Below are 19,306 nucleotides of genomic sequence, written 5' to 3'. Positions count from 1 at the left end.
AGGCCAGGCAAAATAGGTATAAAATCAATTATCAATTACTGGCCACACCTCATAGTAAAAAAGGCCATTACGGTTTTCATTCCGGTCCTAAGAACCATTGCCAGGGCTAAATTATGCCAGGCAAAAAAGATATAAAATATATTATTTACTGGCCCCACCTATCATTAAAAATGGCCATAGAGGTTTTCTTTCTGGTTCTAAGAACCTTTGCCAGGGCTAAATTATGCCAAGCAAAAAAGATATAAAATATATTATTTACTGGCCCCACCTATCATTAAAAATGGCCATAGAGGTTTTCTTTCTGGTTCTAAGAACCTTTGCCGGGGCTAAATTATGCCAGGCAAAAAGGGTATAAAATACATTATCGATTACTGGCCACATCTAATATTAAAAAGGGCCATTTAGATTTTCATACTGGTTCTAAGAACCATTGCCAGGGATAAATTTCTATTTTTCCTATCAACCCCGCAGGCTGGCAGGTGAATAGTCTGTCTTCTTAGTTGGTGTGGTACATGCCTTTGAAATTTAAAAAAAAAAATCACCGTTACTTCAGTTGCTACTGGAGTTTTACTCCTAAGATTCACAATACACAGTGGTGCATTCTTTTATTTCATATGCAGGGTTACCCTTATTAGCATAAAGTAGTGGAAGATGAACCCCACCCATATCCTAAAATCTTGGGGGACTGTAAGACTCAGCCAAACTTACCACACAGCATGGATGATGACGTAACAGCAGAAGGCCAACAGTCTTGGTCTGGAGACATTTTCTCACTTTCTGGTTTCTTCTTTCAGACTTCTTTCTTCTTCTGATGTGCCCAACAAGTGTTGTCTCTTCCAAGGAAAATTTGCCAACACTTGTTCCATCCCTTATTCTCCAAAGCTAGAAAACTATAAGATCTCTTATAAATCAACAGCCAGATCTAGCATTAGTAAAAGGCTGTTGGAGTTTGCTTTCTGGTTCTAAGAACCTTTGCCAGGGCTAAATTATGCCAGGCAAAAAAGATATAAAATATATTATTTACTGGCCCCACCTATCATTAAAAATGGCCATAGAGGTTTTCTTTCTGGTTCTAAGAACCTTTGCCATGGCTAAATTATGCCAGGCCAAAAGGGTATAAAATACATTATCGATTACTGGCCACATCTAATATTAAAAAGGGCCATTTAGATTTTCATACTGGTTCTAAGAACCATTGCTAGGGCTAAATTTCTATTTTTCCTCTCAACCCCGCAGGCTGGCAGGTGAATCGTCTGTCTTCTAAGTTGGTGTGGTACATGCCTTTGAAATAAATAAAAAAATCAACGTTACTTCAGTTGCTACTGGAGTTTTACTCCTAAGATTCACAATATAATAGTGGTGCATTCCTTTTTTTCATATGCAGGGTTACCCTTATTAGCATAAAGTAGTGGAAGATGAACCCCAACCATATCCTAAAATCGTAGGGGACTGTAAGACTCAGCCAAGCCTGCCTCACAGCATAGATGATGACGTAACAGCAGAAGGCCAACAGTCTTGGTCTGGAGACATTTTCTTGCTTTCTGGTTTCTTCTTTCAGACTTCTTTCTTCTTCTGATGTGCCCAACAAGTGTTGTCTCTTCTTGGGAAAATTTGTCAGCACTTGTTCCATCCCTTATTCTCCAAAGCTAGAAAACTATAAGATCTCTTATAAATCAACAGCCAGATCTAGCATTAGTAAAAGGCTGTTGGAGTTTGCTTTCTGGTTCTAAGAACCATTGCCACGGCTTAATTATGCCAGGCAGAAATCTATGAAATCTAAAATTGATCAACGGCCACACCTCTCATTAAAAAGGTCCATTGAGATTTTCTTTCTGGTTCTAAGAGCCATTGCCAGGGCTAAATTAGGCCAGGCAAAATAGGTATAAAATCAATTATCAATTACTGGCCACACCTCATAGTAAAAAAGGCCATTACGGTTTTAATTCTGGTCCTAAGAACCATTGCCAGGGCTAAATTATGCCAGGCAAAAAAGATATAAAATATATTATTTACTGGCCCCACCTATCATTAAAAATGGCCATAGAGGTTTTCTTTCTGGTTCTAAGAGCCATTGCCAGGGCTAAATTAGGCCAGGAAAAATAGGTATAATACCGATTATCAATTACTGGCCATACCTCATAGTAAAAAAGGCACTTGAGGTTTTCATTCTGGTGCTAAGAACCATTGCCAGGGCTAAATTATACCAGGCCAAAAGGGTATAAAATACATTATCGATTACTGGCCACATCTAATATTAAAAAGGGCCATTTAGATTTTCATACTGGTTCTAAGAACCATTGCTAGGGCTAAATTTCTATTTTTCCTATCAACCCCACAGGCTGGCAGGTGAATCGTCTGTCTTCTAAGTTGGTGTGGTACATGCCTTTGAAATAAATAAAAAAATCAACGTTACTTCAGTTGCTACTGGAGTTTTACTCCTAAGATTCACAATACACGGTGGTGCATTCTTTTATTTCATATGTAGGGTTACCCTTATTAGCATAAAGTAGTGGAAGATGAACCCCATCCATATCCTAAAATCGTAGGGGACTGTAAGACTCAGCCAAACTTACCACATAGCATAGATGATGACGTAAGAGCAGAAGACTAACAGTCTTGGTCTGGAGACATTTTCTTGCTTTCTGTTTTCTTCTTTCAGACTTCTTTCTTCTTCTGATGTGCCCAACAAGTGTTGTCTCTTCTTGGGAAAATTTGTCAGCACTTGTTCCATCCCTTATTCTCCAAAGCTAGAAAACTATAAGATCTCTTATAAATCAACAGCCAGATCTAGCATTAGTAAAAGGCTGTGGGAGTTTGCTTTCTGGTTCTAAGAACCATTGCCACGGCTTAATTATGCCAGGCAGAAATCTATGAAATCTAAAATTGATCGACGGCCACACCTCTCATTAAAAAGGTCAACTAAGATTTTCTTTCTGGTTCTAAGAGCCATTGCCAGGGCTAAATTAGGCCAGACAAAATAGGTATAAAATCGATTATCAATTACTGGCCACACCTCATAGTAAAAAAGGCCATTACGGTTTTCATTCTGGTCCTAAGAACCATTGCCAGGGCTAAATTATGCCAGGCAAAAAAGATATAAAATATATTATTTACTGGCCCCACCTATCATTAAAAATGGCCATAGAGGTTTTCTTTCTGGTTCTAAGAACCTTTGCCAGGGCTAAATTATGCCAGGCAAAAAGAGTATAAAATACATTATCGATTACTGGCCACATCTAATATTAAAAAAGGCCATTTAGATTTTCATACTGGTTCTAAGAACCATTGCTAGGGCTAAATTTCTATTTTTCCTCTCAACCCCGCAGGCTGGCAGGTGAATCGTCTGTCTTCTAAGTTGGTGTGGTACATGCCTTTGAAATAAATAAAAAAATCAACGTTACTTCAGTTGCTACTGGAGTTTTACTCCTAAGATTCACAATATAATAGTGGTGCATTCCTTTTTTTCATATGCAGGGTTACCCTTATTAGCATAAAGTAGTGGAAGATGAACCCCAACCATATCCTAAAATCGTAGGGGACTGTAAGACTCAGCCAAGCCTGCCTCACAGCATAGATGATGACGTAACAGCAGAAGGCCAACAGTCTTGGTCTGGAGACATTTTCTTGCTTTCTGGTTTCTTCTTTCAGACTTCTTTCTTCTTCTGATGTGCCCAACAAGTGTTGTCTCTTCTTGGGAAAATTTGTCAGCACTTGTTCCATCCCTTATTCTCCAAAGCTAGAAAACTATAAGATCTCTTATAAATCAACAGCCAGATCTAGCATTAGTAAAAGGCTGTTGGAGTTTGCTTTCTGGTTCTAAGAACCATTGCCACGGCTTAATTATGCCAGGCAGAAATCTATGAAATCTAAAATTGATCAACGGCCACACCTCTCATTAAAAAGGTCCATTGAGATTTTCTTTCTGGTTCTAAGAGCCATTGCCAGGGCTAAATTAGGCCAGGCAAAATAGGTATAAAATCAATTATCAATTACTGGCCACACCTCATAGTAAAAAAGGCCATTACGGTTTTAATTCTGGTCCTAAGAACCATTGCCAGGGCTAAATTATGCCAGGCAAAAAAGATATAAAATATATTATTTACTGGCCCCACCTATCATTAAAAATGGCCATAGAGGTTTTCTTTCTGGTTCTAAGAGCCATTGCCAGGGCTAAATTAGGCCAGGAAAAATAGGTATAATACCGATTATCAATTACTGGCCATACCTCATAGTAAAAAAGGCACTTGAGGTTTTCATTCTGGTGCTAAGAACCATTGCCAGGGCTAAATTATACCAGGCCAAAAGGGTATAAAATACATTATCGATTACTGGCCACATCTAATATTAAAAAGGGCCATTTAGATTTTCATACTGGTTCTAAGAACCATTGCTAGGGCTAAATTTCTATTTTTCCTATCAACCCCACAGGCTGGCAGGTGAATCGTCTGTCTTCTAAGTTGGTGTGGTACATGCCTTTGAAATAAATAAAAAAATCAACGTTACTTCAGTTGCTACTGGAGTTTTACTCCTAAGATTCACAATACACGGTGGTGCATTCTTTTATTTCATATGTAGGGTTACCCTTATTAGCATAAAGTAGTGGAAGATGAACCCCATCCATATCCTAAAATCGTAGGGGACTGTAAGACTCAGCCAAACTTACCACATAGCATAGATGATGACGTAAGAGCAGAAGACTAACAGTCTTGGTCTGGAGACATTTTCTTGCTTTCTGTTTTCTTCTTTCAGACTTCTTTCTTCTTCTGATGTGCCCAACAAGTGTTGTCTCTTCTTGGGAAAATTTGTCAGCACTTGTTCCATCCCTTATTCTCCAAAGCTAGAAAACTATAAGATCTCTTATAAATCAACAGCCAGATCTAGCATTAGTAAAAGGCTGTGGGAGTTTGCTTTCTGGTTCTAAGAACCATTGCCACGGCTTAATTATGCCAGGCAGAAATCTATGAAATCTAAAATTGATCGACGGCCACACCTCTCATTAAAAAGGTCAACTAAGATTTTCTTTCTGGTTCTAAGAGCCATTGCCAGGGCTAAATTAGGCCAGACAAAATAGGTATAAAATCGATTATCAATTACTGGCCACACCTCATAGTAAAAAAGGCCATTACGGTTTTCATTCTGGTCCTAAGAACCATTGCCAGGGCTAAATTATGCCAGGCAAAAAGGGTATAAAATACATTATCGATTACTGGCCACATCTAATATTAAAAAGGGCCATTTAGATTTTCATACTGGTTCTAAGAACCATTGCCAGGGATAAATTTCTATTTTTCCTATCAACCCCGCAGGCTGGCAGGTGAATAGTCTGTCTTCTTAGTTGGTGTGGTACATGCCTTTGAAAAAAAAAATCAATGTTACTTCAGTTGCTACTGGAGTTTTACTCCTAAGATTCACAATACACGGTGGTGCATTCTTTTATTTCATATGCAGAGTTACCCTTATTAGCATAAAGTAGTGGAAGATGAACCCCACCCATATCCTAAAATCTTGGGGGACTGTAAGACTCAGCCAAACTTACCACACAGCATGGATGATGACGTAACAGCAGAAGGCCAACAGTCTTGGTCTGGAGACATTTTCTTGCTTTCTGGTTTCTTCTTTCAGACTTCTTTCTTCTTCTGATGTGCCCAACAAGTGTTGTCTCTTCCAAGGAAAATTTGCCAACACTTGTTCCATCCCTTATTCTCCAAAGCTAGAAAACTATAAGATTTCTTATAAATCAACAACCAGATCTAGCATTAGTAAAAGGCTGTTGGAGTTTTCTTTCTGGTTCTAAGAACCATTGCCAGGGCTAAATTATGCCAGGCAAAAAAGATATAAAATATATTATTTACTGGCCCCACCTATCATTAAAAATGGCCATAGAGGTTTTCTTTCTGCTTCTAAGAACCTTTGCCAGGGCTAAATTATGCCAGGCAAAAAAGATATAAAATATATTATTTACTGGCCCCACCTATCATTAAAAATGGCCATAGAGGTTTTCTTTCTGCTTCTAAGAACCTTTGCCATGGCTAAATTATGCCAGGCAAAAAGGGTATAAAATACATTATCGATTACTGGCCACATCTAATATTAAAAAGGGCCATTTAGATTTTCATACTGGTTCTAAGAACCATTGCTAGGGCTAATTTTCTATTTTTACCATCTACACTGCCGGCTGACAACTGAATCGTCTGTCTTCTAAGTTGGTGTGGTACATGCCTTTGATATTAAAAAAAAATCAACGTTACTTCAGTTGCTACTGGAGTTTTACTCCTAAGATTCACAATACACAGTGGTGCATTCTTTTATTTCATATGCAGGGTTACCCTTATTAGCATAAAGTAGTGGAAGATGAACCCCACCCATATCCTAAAATCTTGGGGGACTGTAAGACTCAGCCAAACTTACCACACAGCATAGATGATGACGTAAGAGCAGAAGACTAACAGTCTTGGTCTGGAGACATTCCCTTGGTTTCCGGTTTCTTCTTTCAGACTTCTTTCTTCTTCTGATGTGCCCAACAAGTGTTGTCTCTTCCAAGGAAAATTTGTCAGCACTTGTTCCATCCCTTATTCTCCAAAGCTAGAAAACTATAAGATCTTTTATAAATCAACAGCCAGATCTAGCATTAGTAAAAGGCTGTTGGAGTTTGCTTTCTGGTTCTAAGAACCATATGACAGGGCTATGTTATGCCTGGCACATATTTATAAAATCTATAAAAAAATAAGATAACATTTTTAAAAACATAAAAAAATAAATGGCCACAGCTAGCATTAAAAAGTGTCATTGACGTTTTCATTCTGGTTCTAAGACCATTGCCAGGGCTATATTACGCCTGGCATAAATTTATAAAATCTATAAATAAATAAAATTTAGAAATTAAGAAATAAATAAAATAAATGGCCACACCTAGCATTAAAAAGGGCAGCTGAGGTTTTCTTTCTGGTTCTAAGAACCATTGCCACGGGTATATTATGCCTGGCACAAATTTATAAAATCTATAAAAAAAATAAGTAAGTAAGTAAATAGGTAAGTAGGTAAGTAGGTAGGCAGGTAAGTAAGTAAGTAAGTAAGTAAGTTAGTAAGTAAGTAAGTAAGTAGATAGATAGGTAGGTAGATAGGTAGGTAGATAAATAAATTGGCCACACCTAGCATTAAAAATGGCCAATGAAGTTTTATTATTATCATTCACACCAGACCAACTATCAAGAAATACAGAATGTCCCATCAAACTACTGCCAAAGAAGCTAACAACAAAGAATCTCCAAGACTACAAATCTTCTATGTTTTGTGCACTTCAACTCTGAGGCAATCATGCTAGCTCAGGAATTCTGGGAGTTGAAGTCCACATGTCATAGAAGAGCCAACTTTGCCTACCCCTGTCCAAGACCATTTACACCAACACTGAAAGAAGCCACTAAAACTACAAATTGACAGCAAACTGCACTCCCTTCCAGCACTGATGATGTTCCCTAGCTTCCTAACAAAACCTCTACAAGGAAGCCACTGAGCTCAGACACCACCAAGGACGCATCATTTCAATGGTGAGCCACAAATATTATCCTCTGTCAATATACCTCCAATTGCAACGGTTTTAAGAAGTCTGGCTGGTACTGGCATTATTTCTAACAGGGGAGGGAGGTGATCCCAAAGGATTCCCTTCCGGTCTGAGTCTCACTGGGGGGGTCCTCAGGCATTGGAGAAGGCTGTTAGCTGAGCGCTGTTGTCTCTTCCAGTGTGATTCGCCCTCACTGCTTACTCAGGGATTGAAAGGGCATCCCCAGAGACGGAACGCTAAATTGCGCTCACCGCCACAGCTCGTAAGTTCTTGCGGGACCAGTGCGATTTTACTGCTGCACCTGTGGAGGTAGGAGCCACAGGTATAACCAGCTAAAAAATCACGCACGGAGCCACAGGTAAAACCATGCTGAAACACAGGCGCAATTTTTCTACCTCCACAGGTTCAACAGCAAAATCGCGCTGGTCCCACAAGAACTTACGAGCCGCAGTGGCGATTGCAATTTAGCCTTCCGGCTCCCTGCCATCGATACATTTTAATGTTGGGGTTTTGTTAATAAACAACTTTGCCGAAGCAAGTAAACTTTAGCAAGGTCCAAAATGTTTTGCAGCGACATGTCGCAAACAGTACCTGCCAGGCTTCCTCACTTTCAATACACGGAAGAGTAAATGTCTTACTGTTGATGTCTTCTTCGTCTATTGGATTCATGCCTTTGGGGGGGGAAAATCAATATCACCAAATAACCAAAAGATGTTCAGAAACTAGAATACTAACCCTGTAATTTTATGTGCTTTTAGCCTGCAAGGGCATGGCTATAATTACCTCAGGCTTTACTGGGAAGCAAATTATAATTCTCATTCACCTGTGATGGTTTGGTCTTTCTACAAGGACATGATTGAGATCACCTCAAATTCCACCAAAATTTTATTCTAATAAATTGGCTAAACCTCAAGAATTGACTTAATTCCTAGAAAATAAGATCAACTCCTGGACCTGAAGTAATATTAGTTAACTTTTGACCCTTTGGGCATATTTTGCTTCTTTAAGGATTTTAGCCTTGACTAAAATTACCCCAGGTCACTTTATTTCTGAGAGCAAGGTCACCTCCTGCGGTAATTTTATCTTTACCTTTAAAACTGTTTTTAATTTTGATCTGCCTTTGGTGGTTTGGTCTTTTTAACAGGGCATGGATGAGATTACCTAGAATTGCATCTATTTTACTAAAAATGCTTAGCATAAAGTAGTAGAAGATGAACCCCACCCATATCCTAAACAAACTTAACTCACAGCATAGATGATGACGTAACAGCAGAAGATCAACAGTCTTTGGCTGGAGACATTTTCTTGCTTTCTTCTTTCTTCTTTCACTTCGTGCCCAGCAAGTGTTGTCTCTTCCAACGAAAATTTGTCAACACTTGTTCCATCCCTTATTCTCCAAAGCTAGAAAACTATAAGATCTTTTATAAATCAACAGCCAGATCTAGCATTAGTAAAAGGCTGTTGGAGTTTGCTTTCTGGTTCTAAGAACCATTGCCATGGCTTAATTATGCCAGGCAGAAATCTATAAGATCTAAAATTGATCAATGGCCACACCTCATATCAAAAATGGCCACTGAGGTTTTCTTTCTGGTTCTAAGAACCATTGCCATGGCTAAATTATGCCAGGCAGAAATTTATAAAATCTAAAATTGGTCAATGGCCACACCTCATATTAAAAATGGCCACTGAGGTTTTCTTTCTGGTTCTAAGAACCATTGCCAGGGCTTAATTATGCTAGGCAGAAATCTATAAAATCTAAAATTGATCAATTGCCACACCTCATATCAAAAATGGCCACTGAGGTTTTCTTTCTGGTTCTAAGAACCATTGCCATGGCTAAATTATGCCAGGCAGAAATCTATAAAATCTAAAATTGATCAATGGCCACACCTCATATTAAAAATGGCCACTGAGGTTTTCTTTCTGGTTCTAAGAACCATTGCCAGGGCTTAATTATGCTAGGCAGAAATCTATAAAATCTAAAATTGATCAATGGCCACACCTCATATCAAAAATGGCCACTGAGGTTTTCTTTCTGGTTCTAAGAACCATTGCCATGGCTAAATTATGCCAGGCAGAAATCTATAAAATCTAAAATTGATCAATGGCCACACCTCATATTAAAAATGGCCACTGAGGTTTTCTTTCTGGTTCTAAGAACCATTGCCAGGGCTTAATTATGCTAGGCAGAAATCTATAAAATCTAAAATTGATCAATGGTCACACCTCACGTTAAAAATGGCCACTGAGGTTTTCTTTCTGGTTCTAAGAACCAATGCCAGGGCTAAGTTATGCCAGGCAGAAATCTATAAAATCTAAAATTGATCAATGGCCACACCTCATGTTAAAAATGGCCACTGAGGTTTTCTTTCTGGTTCTAAGAACCATTGCCAGGGCTAAGTTATGCCAGGCAGAAATCTATAAAATCTAAAATTGATCAATGGCCACACCTCACGTTAAAAATGGCCACTGAGGGTTTCTTTCTGATTCTAAGAACCATTGCCAAGGCTAAATTTCTATTTTTACTATCAACCCCGCAGGCTGGCAAGTGAATAGTCTGTCTTCTAAGTTGGTATGGTACATGCCTTTGAAATAAAATAAAAAAAATCAACGTTACTTCAGTTGCTACTGGAGTTTTACTCCTAAGATTCACAATACACAGTGGTGCATTCTTTTATTTCATAGCATAAAGTAGTGGAAGATGAACCCCACACATATCCTAAAATCTTGGGGGACTGTAAGATTCAGCCAAACTTACCACACAGCATAGATGATGACGTAACAGCAGAAGGCCAACAGTCTTGGTCTGGAGACATTTTCTTGCTTTCTGGTTTCTTCTTTCACACTTCTTTCTTCTTTTGATGTGCCCAACAAGTGTTGTCTCTTCCAGGGAAAATTTGTCAGCACTTGTTCCATCCCTTATTCTCTAAAGCTAGAAAACTATAAGATCTTTTATAAATCAACAGCCAGATCTAGCGTTACAAAAAGGCTGCTGAGGTTTCTTTCTGGTTTTAAGAACCATTGCCAGGGCTAAATTATGCCAGGCAGAAATCTATGAAATCTAAATTGATCAATGGCCACACCTCACATTAAAAATGGCCACTGAGATTTTCTTTCTGGTTTTAAGAACCATTGCCAGAGCTAAATTATGCCAGGCAGAAATCTATGAAATCTAAATTGATCAATGGCCACACCTCACATTAAAAATGGCCACTGAGATTTTCTTTCTGGTTTTAAGAACCATTGCCAGAGCTAAATTATGCCAGGCACAAATCTATGAAATCTAAATTGATCAATGGCCACACCTCACATTAAAAATGGCCATTGAGGGTTTCTTTCTGATTCTAAGAACCATTGCCAGGGCTAAATTATGCCAGGCAGAAATCTATGAAATCTAAATTGATCAATGGCCACACCTCACATTAAAAATGGCCACTGAGATTTTCTTTCTGGTTTTAAGAACCATTGCCAGAGCTAAATTATGCCAGGCACAAATCTATGAAATCTAAATTGATCAATGGCCACACCTCACATTAAAAATGGCCATTGAGGGTTTCTTTCTGATTCTAAGAACCATTGCCAGAGCTAAATTATGCCAGGCCAGAATGGTATGAAGTCTATTATCTATAGGTCACTTTGATTTGCTTGGTGAAGTAAAGATATCATTCATTCATTCTTTCCATTTGTTCTTCTGTTTCTACCATCTACACTGCTGGCTGACAATTGAATCGTCTGTCTTCTAAGTTGGTGTGGTACAAGCCTTTGAGATTAAGAAAAAAAAATCAACGTTACTTCAGTTGCCAATGGAATTTTCCTCCTAAGATTCACAATACACAGTAGTGCATTCTTTTATCTCATATGCAGGGTTACCCCTACTTAACATAAAGTAGTGGAAGATGAACCCCACCCATGCCCTAAAATCCTGGGGGACTGTAAGTCTCAGACAAACTTACCTCACAGCATAGATGATGACGTAAGCTGAAGGCCAACAGTCTTGGGCTGGAGACATTTTCTTGCTTTCTGGTTTCTTCTTTCAATTTTTTCTTGTTCTTCTGCGTCTAGCAAGCGTTGCCTCTTCCAAGGAAAAATTGTCAGCACTGGTTCCATCCTTTAGTCTGCAAGGCTAGAAAACTACTGGCCACATTAACATTAAAAATGGCCAACACCAGACCAACTATCAAGAAATACAGAATGTCCCATCAAGCTACTGCCAAAGAAGCTAACAACAAAGAATCTCCAAGACTACAAATCTTCTATGATTTGTGGACTTCAATTCCCAGACTTCCTGAGACAAACATGCTACTTCAGGAATTCTGGGAGTTGAAGTCCACATGTCATAGAAGAGCCAACTTTGCCTACCCCTGTCCAAGACCATTTACACCAACACTGAAAGAAGCCACTAAAACCATAAATTGAGAGCAAACTGCATTCCCTTCCAGCACTGATGATATTCCCTAGTTTCCTAACAAAACCTCTACAAGGAAGCCACTGAGCTCAGACCCCACCAAAGACGCCTCATTTCAATGGTGAGCCACAAATATTATCCTCTGTCAATATACCTCCTATCCAATTGCATCACTTTCTGCTTTAAGAAGTCTGGCTGGTACTGGCATTATTTCTAAGATGGGAGGGAGGTGATCCCAAAGGATTCCCTTCCGGTCTGAGTCTCACTGAGGGGGTCCTCAGGCATTGGAGGAGGCTTTTAGCTGAGCGCTGTTGTCTCTTCCAGTGTGATTCGCCCTCACTGCTTACTCAGGGACTGAAAGGGCAACCCCAGAGAGGACTTCCAGTGCGAGTCTCCCACAGTGTCCACTCAGAAACTCAATGAGACAGGCGGCAGCTTGACCTCATTCAGGGTGAGTGTTTGAAAGCTCAGGGACTGAAAGACCTCTATAAGTAGGGGCATCACCCCCATCACCAGAGTATATGTGGAATGTGGAATGTGATCTGGTTCTAAGAACCACAGCCAATAACCAAAATTATGGTGAGTCTGAATTTTTTTGATACTTTTTATCTAAGTTATAAACTTATGACTGCTCTTTTTACCATTGATCAGTGGTGGGCTACGAGACAGAACGCTAAATTGTGCTCACAGCTCAAAAGTTCTTGCAGGACCAGTGCGATTTTGCTGCTGCACCTGTGGAGGTAGGAGCCACAGGTATAACCAGCTAAAAAATCACGCACGGAGCCACAGGTAAAACCATGCTGAAACACAGGCGCAATTTTTCTACCTCCACAGGTTCAACAGCAAAATCGCGCCGGTCCCACAAGAACTTACGAGCCGTAGTGGCGAGTGCAATTTAGCCTTCTGGCTCGCTGCCATTGATACATTTTAATGTTGGGTTTTTTTAATAAATAACTTTGCCGAAGCAAGTAAACTTTAGCAAGGTCTAAACATTTTTGCAGCAACATGTCGCAAACACTACCTGCCTTCAATACAGTTCACTACAGTTCCTCGCTTTCAATGCACTGAAGAGTAAATGAAACCATGTCTTACTGTTGATGTCTTCTTCTTCGTCTATTGGATTCATGCCTTTGGGGGGGGGAAAGAATCAATATCACCAAATAACCAAAAGATGTTCAGAAACTAGAATACTAAACCTGTAATTTTATGTGCTTTTAGCCTGCAAGGGCAGGGCTATAATTACCTCAGGCTTTACCGGGAAGCAAATTTTAATTCTCATTCACCTGTGGTGGTTTGGTCTTTTTACAAGGAGATGATTGAGATTATCTCAAGTTCCACCAAAATTGTATTCTAATAAATTGGCCAAACCTCAAGAATTAACTTAATTCCTTGAAAATAAGATCAACTCCTGGATCTGAAGTAATATTAGTTAACTTTTGACCAGTTATTTGAAGTAGATACTTTCTGCATACTGTATTTAAGGTAGATACTTTCTGCATACTGTATCTTTAACTCTGGCGTGCTGCTCAATTACACACCCTAATCTGCAAATTGTTCATTTTAGGTATTTATATTTGGCCTTTTTGAAAGCTTTTTTCACTTGGAAACAAGTTTGAACATTTCTTCACACAATGAAATGAAAAAAATTAATGCTTATTGGTGTAGTATTACTTCAGGTCCAGGAGCTGACTTTCCTCTCACTATATAAAGCTGAGGTAATTTTAGCTAGTTAAAAGCAGGGAAATTACCACAGGTGAACAAGCAGTAAAATTAGCTTCAAGGCAAAATACAGAAGCTTCAGTTGCCCTTTATTTCTTGAAGAAAGTGATTTATTGGGACCTGAGGAAATTTTAGTCAAAGCTCAAGTCCTTAAGAGAAGCAAAATATATAAGAAAACTAGTTGCCTCAAGGAACTACAGGCAAAAGTTAAGTAAAATTAGTTCAAGTCTGGGAATTTGATCTTATTTTCTTGAAATAAAGCCAGGTCTTAAGGTAATTCTGAGATTATGTTAGCCAAGGCTCATATTTTTAGTAAAATAGATGGAATATTCGGTAATCTCAGCCATGTCCTGTTAAAAAGACCAAACCACCACAGGCAGAACAAAATCAGAAACAGAGAAATATAGATTGATGGCAGAAAAGACCTCATGGTCCATCTACTCTACCCTTATACTATTTCCTATATTTTCAAATTAAAATTAACAGTTTTAAAGGTAAAGATAAAATTACCACAGGAGGTGACCTTGCTCGCAGAAATAAAGTGACATTTTAGTCAGGACTGAAATCCTTAAATAATCCACCTTCGAGATATGTCCCTGGCATTTTACTCCTTAGAATACCCCCCCCCCCGGTTAAAATTACTACAGGTGCTATCTAACACTAGGCTATTAAGCGGCTAAAGAACTCACGCTCCCCTCCCCTCTATCCGGCAAGTTTTAAAAAGCCTGAGGGGGAAAAAAACCTTACCTCAAAAGCTCAAAAGGCCCTGCCCGGCCTCGAGCTCGAGGACTTGAGCTGCGGAGGCGCCGGAGTGACTATTTTTGGGGTTCTCCGGCGCCCCGCAGCATCGAACGAGAGACCCTCCAGCCGCAGAGTCTACTCCTTCGGGCAAAGCGCTTGCTAATTTTCCACACAGCTGAGGAAAATCGCCGGCTTTTTAAATGCTCCCCGCCTCTCGAGCGAGGAGAGGCATCCCGACCAATCCGAGGGAGGGTTTTTAAGAGCAGCCAATAAACGGGCGAGAGGGGCGGGGAGAAAGACCCCCGGGGAGCCTCTGAGGGGGTTTGGGCGGGAAAGGCTCGGTTGCACTCGATTCCTGTGCGGGACCCTCAGCACCTGGAGGGGTTGCCATGGAGACGGCTCATTGCAGCCAGGTGAGGAAGATTGGAGGCTTGAGCCAGGTGAATTCAATGAATCTTAAATGACAACGAACTGTAAACGACCCATACAAACTACTTTCGCAGAATACCCTATGTGTTGTGTTGGGCAAATCCAGCTACTGAAACAAATTGGCTCTTTTCTACTTTGGAGTTGTTTGGAGTGAGTGGCATATAAATACAATAAATAAATAAATAAATAAATAATAATGTTTTAAAATAAAGTTGGAATGGAGAAACTGTGGTCTTTTGGATATTGCATTACGTACACCAGTATTACACCAAATATCTTCAAGTTGCCAAGGTTGGGAAACACTGTATTACACAGACACCTGATTAGGGACACCTGGTTTTGGAGATATAGGTAGAAACATAGAAGATTGACAGCAGAAAAAGACCTCATGGTCCATCTCCTCTGCCCTTATACTATTTCCTGTATTTTATCTTAGGATGGATCTATGTTTATCCCAGGCAGGTTTAAATTCAGTTACCAACCACATCTGCTGGAAGTTTGTTCCAAGCATCTACTGCTCTGAGTCAAATAATATTTTCTCACGTTGCTTCTGATCTTTCCCCCAACTAACTTCAGATTGTGCCCCCTTGTTCTTGTGTTCACTTTCCTATTAAAAACACTTCCCTCCTGAACCTAATTTAACCCTTTAACATATTTAAATGTTTCAATCAGGTCCCTCCTTTCCCTTCTGTCCTCCAGATTGAGTTCATGAAGTCTTTTCTGATATGTTTTATGCTTAAGACCAGGGGTCCCCAAACGTTTTACACAGGGGGCCCTCAGACTGTTGGAGGGCCAGACTATAAAAAACCCCTGCGGTTTCCTTAATGCCACCCTGGGAAGGAGGAGGCAGCGAAGTGGAGCAAGTCCCCAACTCCTTCCCAAGTTTTCTCTCTCTCTCTTTCTTCCTCTCCTTTTCTTTCTCCCTTTCTCTTACTTTCTCTCTCTCTCTCTTTCTTTCTTTCTCTCACTCACTCTTTCTATTTCTCCCTCTTCCTGTCTCTCTCCATCTGGTTACAATTCCAAAATCCTAGTGAATCTCAGAAATTTGACTTTCGCGGGCGGTCTTGGAACGCATCCCTGCGAAAATAGAGGGAACACTGTATTTATTTTTTAATTTATTAATTTATTTCTTTTGCCTACTTTGTCCGGGCTGGGATGGTTCCTATAGCAACCCTGCATAAAGGGCGCCTTCCCTGCCTCTAGCGTTGGCAATTTCTATGCAACGTGGGGTTTTTTTTCAGCTGTAGCTCTTTCCACTCTGGGCATGGGGAGAAAGAGAGAGAGAGGCACATTTGTTGGCATCTCTGCTAACTTGGGGAAGGGAAAACTTCGGGTGCTTCTAGGAGGTATTTATTGATTTATTATTTTATTTATAGAATGTACGTAGCCAGCTGACTTCATTATTGCAACTCTGGGTAGCAGTAAATTAAAAGGAAAAGAAAAGAGAAGACAAAGCAGTGTAACAATCCCAGTTCAAATCTAACAAACCTTAAGAGACAATTCAAGTAACACCTCCTTCGCTTCCTCTCGATGGAAACTCTGATTATTTATTTACTTATTGGATTTCTACGCTGCCCCTCTCCGAAGACTCGGGGCGGCTTACAACATAGAAGAAAACAGTGGTTACAATAAAATTGAATCCAATTAAATTAAAAATTGCATAGCTACCATATATAAAATCCCTGGTAATATTAATCAATCACACTCATTCGTACAGCAACCATATACAGTAATAATATTAATAATTAATAATAATTTATTAGATTTGTATGCCGCCCCTCTCCGAAGACTCGGGGCCGCTCACAACAATAATAAAACAGTCTGACAAAGGAAACAAATCTAATATTAAAAAAGCATCTAAAAACCCATCATTTAAAAACCATGCAACACACGCATACCATACATAAAACTATAAAAGCCTGGGGGAGATGTCTAAATTCCCCCATGCCTGGCCATATAGGTGGGTCTTAAGTAATTTGCGAAAGACAAGGAGGGTGGGGGCAGTTCTGATCTCTGGGGGGAGTTGATTCCAAAGGGTCGGGGCCACCACAGAGAAGGCCCTTCTTGATCATGGCAAAAATATTATTTGTTAACACAAATTCAGGCTGGAGGTATTACTGGCTAATGAGCGGAGATAAGTAACCTCAGACTGCAAACCAATAATCATTAATCTCAGTCCTTGGAATGATTTCTGGCAGTTTGACCAAAGTTACAGTTCAATGAAACTCAACAGCAAATAAAACTGGCATGAATAAAATGTCAGTGAAAGCAGACAATTATCTCAGCTTCGATTCACCAAACACCATGATGATAAACATTGTTCACCACTCCCCATTTTCCCCAAACATAACTGGGGGTGCTACAGTCTCTGGTGGTTCCTCAATCCCTAACTCCCCTTCACTCTTATTTTCAGACTCAGAAGAACACTGGCCTGTGATGCCAGTACTCATCCATCTCTTATCCTCAAAATCCATGACCAGAGCTGAGCTAGACATAGACCACTCCCAACAGAAGATCTCCAGCTTTTCATCCTTGGTTATTTCCTTCAGGTGTCAAATTTGGAGACTGCCCATCTCCCTCGCTGAGCTGCTCTTCATCCTGAGTTCAAGTTGCAAAAATAGTCTGGTTCTTCTTTGCTGTCTCTGTTCCATGGCTAATGGCTGGGAGTCAGCTTATGTCATCTCCTATCCAGACTCTAAGCCAGTGATTTTCAACCTTTTTTGAACCGCGGCACATTTTTTACATTTACAAAACCATGGGGCACATTGAGTGAGGGGGGGGGGCCTAAAAAATATTGGACAAAAAATTATCTCTCTTCCTCCCTTTTGCTCTATTTCTCTCTCCCTCTTTCTCTCCCTTCCTCTTTTTTTCTCTCTCCATCCCTCTTTCTTTCTCTCTTCCTTCTTTCCTCTTTTTTGCTCTCTTTCTCTCTCCCTCCCTCCCTCTCTCCCTCTATGTCTTTCTCTCTCCCACCTTCCCTCCCTCTCTTTCTCTCTCTCTCTCTTTCTTTCTTTCTTTCTTTCTCTCTCTTACTCTCTCTCTTGCTTTCTTTCTCTCTCTTGCTTGCTTTCTCTCTTGTTTGCTTTCTCTTTCTCTCTCTTTCTTTCTCTCTCTCTCTCTCTTGTTTCTTTCTCTGAGCTTCACGGCACACCTGACCATGTCTCGCGGCACACTAGGAATTGGAGGTGTATACCAGGGAGAGTGGAAGGGAATCCAATTAAAGAAAGAACGCACAAGCATATTGTCTCCAGAATTGTGTTTCTGGCCTTTTATTGAGTACAGGTAGTCCTAAATGTATTCATTTAAGAACCACTTGAAGTTATAACCACACTGAAAAAAAGTGACTACAGCTGATCCTCCGTCTTATGAACAGAATTGGAAGGGACCTTGTAGGTCATCTAGTCCAACCCCCAATGAAGCAGGAGACGCTTCATCATTTCAGACAAATGGCAGTCCATTCTCTTCTTCCAGGGATGAAGCTCCCAAAACTTCTAAAGGCAACTTCTGAAACATCTTCCCCTGGGCATGTTTAATTTATATATGGTATGCCTGAGTGTATGTCTGTTAGTATATGGGGTCTTTTTTAAATCGTTAAATATTTTAAATCTGTTTAGATTATTTATGATTTGTTTCCACGTGTTGTGAGCCGCCCCGAGTCTTCGGAGAGGGGCGGCATACAAATCTAAGTAATAAAATAAATAAATAAACAACTTCTGTTCCATTAGTTGATTGTTGATTCCTCCTTATTCCCAAATTGGATTTCTCCTTGATCAGTTTACATCCATTATTCCTTTTCTGGCCTTTGGGTACTTTGGAAAATAGATTAGTCTCTTTCACTCTGTGGCAGCCCCTCAAGTATTGGAGCATTGCTATCATGTCTCCCCTGGTTCTTCTTTTCATCAAACTACCCATGCCCAGTTCCTGCAACCATTCTTCATATGTTTTAGCCTCTAGTCCCCTAATCCTCTTAGTTGCTCCTTCTCTGCACCATTGTAGAATCCTCACAGATCAACATTCAGCCTTCCCAACAGCTTCGCACGCACTTTTTAGATCATGAACCCTAACAGCACGCAAACCTGGAGAGTAAATGCAACCCCAAAACTGGCTAAAAGCACAACAGAGAGTTAGTGAAAGGCACAGTGGGAGGGAACGTAGTTGGGATAGTAAATTTATGCACTATTTATTGAATACTTAATAGTTTTTTTATTATCCTTCCTTCTCTAATACCTTAGTATGATCCTTAATTGCTTTTAAAATAGGGAATAATTAAATAGTATGTTTTTACCCATAGACACTTTTTAAATCATCTTGATTTGAACCTTTATAGCAATTCAAGAAAATTGAGCTACTTGCCTAATCTGTTATCATACTGAACCTTGTGGGTTCAGTACAAAACCTTAAAATGTTACTGTGCTCCTCAACGAATAAAGCTGTCTATCATTTGTCCTTTTGGG

General features: G+C 39.8%; 2 long non-coding RNA genes across 3 annotated transcripts; both read right to left on the bottom strand.

Annotated features, from left to right (window-relative positions):
- Nucleotides 1-289: 289 nt before the first annotated feature.
- Nucleotides 290-3,049, bottom strand: LOC139153421 (uncharacterized). Its single transcript, XR_011556825.1, has 3 exons — nucleotides 2,574-3,049; nucleotides 709-2,383; nucleotides 290-516 (listed from the first exon to the last, which is right to left on the bottom strand). It is a non-coding gene; the product is annotated as an uncharacterized lncRNA (long non-coding RNA).
- Nucleotides 3,050-3,653: 604 nt separating this feature from the next.
- Nucleotides 3,654-5,688, bottom strand: LOC139153422 (uncharacterized). 2 transcript variants are annotated; one of them, XR_011556827.1, is made up of 3 exons: nucleotides 5,537-5,688; nucleotides 4,664-5,351; nucleotides 3,654-4,473 (listed from the first exon to the last, which is right to left on the bottom strand). It is a non-coding gene; the product is annotated as an uncharacterized lncRNA (long non-coding RNA). The 2 variants fall into 2 exon arrangements; XR_011556826.1 differs by lacking the exon at nucleotides 5,537-5,688 and having other exon boundaries at nucleotides 4,664-5,432.
- Nucleotides 5,689-19,306: the final 13,618 nt, after the last annotated feature.

Source organism: Erythrolamprus reginae, chromosome Z (genome assembly GCF_031021105.1).
Source record: "Erythrolamprus reginae isolate rEryReg1 chromosome Z, rEryReg1.hap1, whole genome shotgun sequence".
Lineage (NCBI taxonomy): Eukaryota > Metazoa > Chordata > Lepidosauria > Squamata > Dipsadidae > Erythrolamprus > Erythrolamprus reginae.
This window is presented reverse-complemented; position numbering and strand designations above follow the sequence as displayed.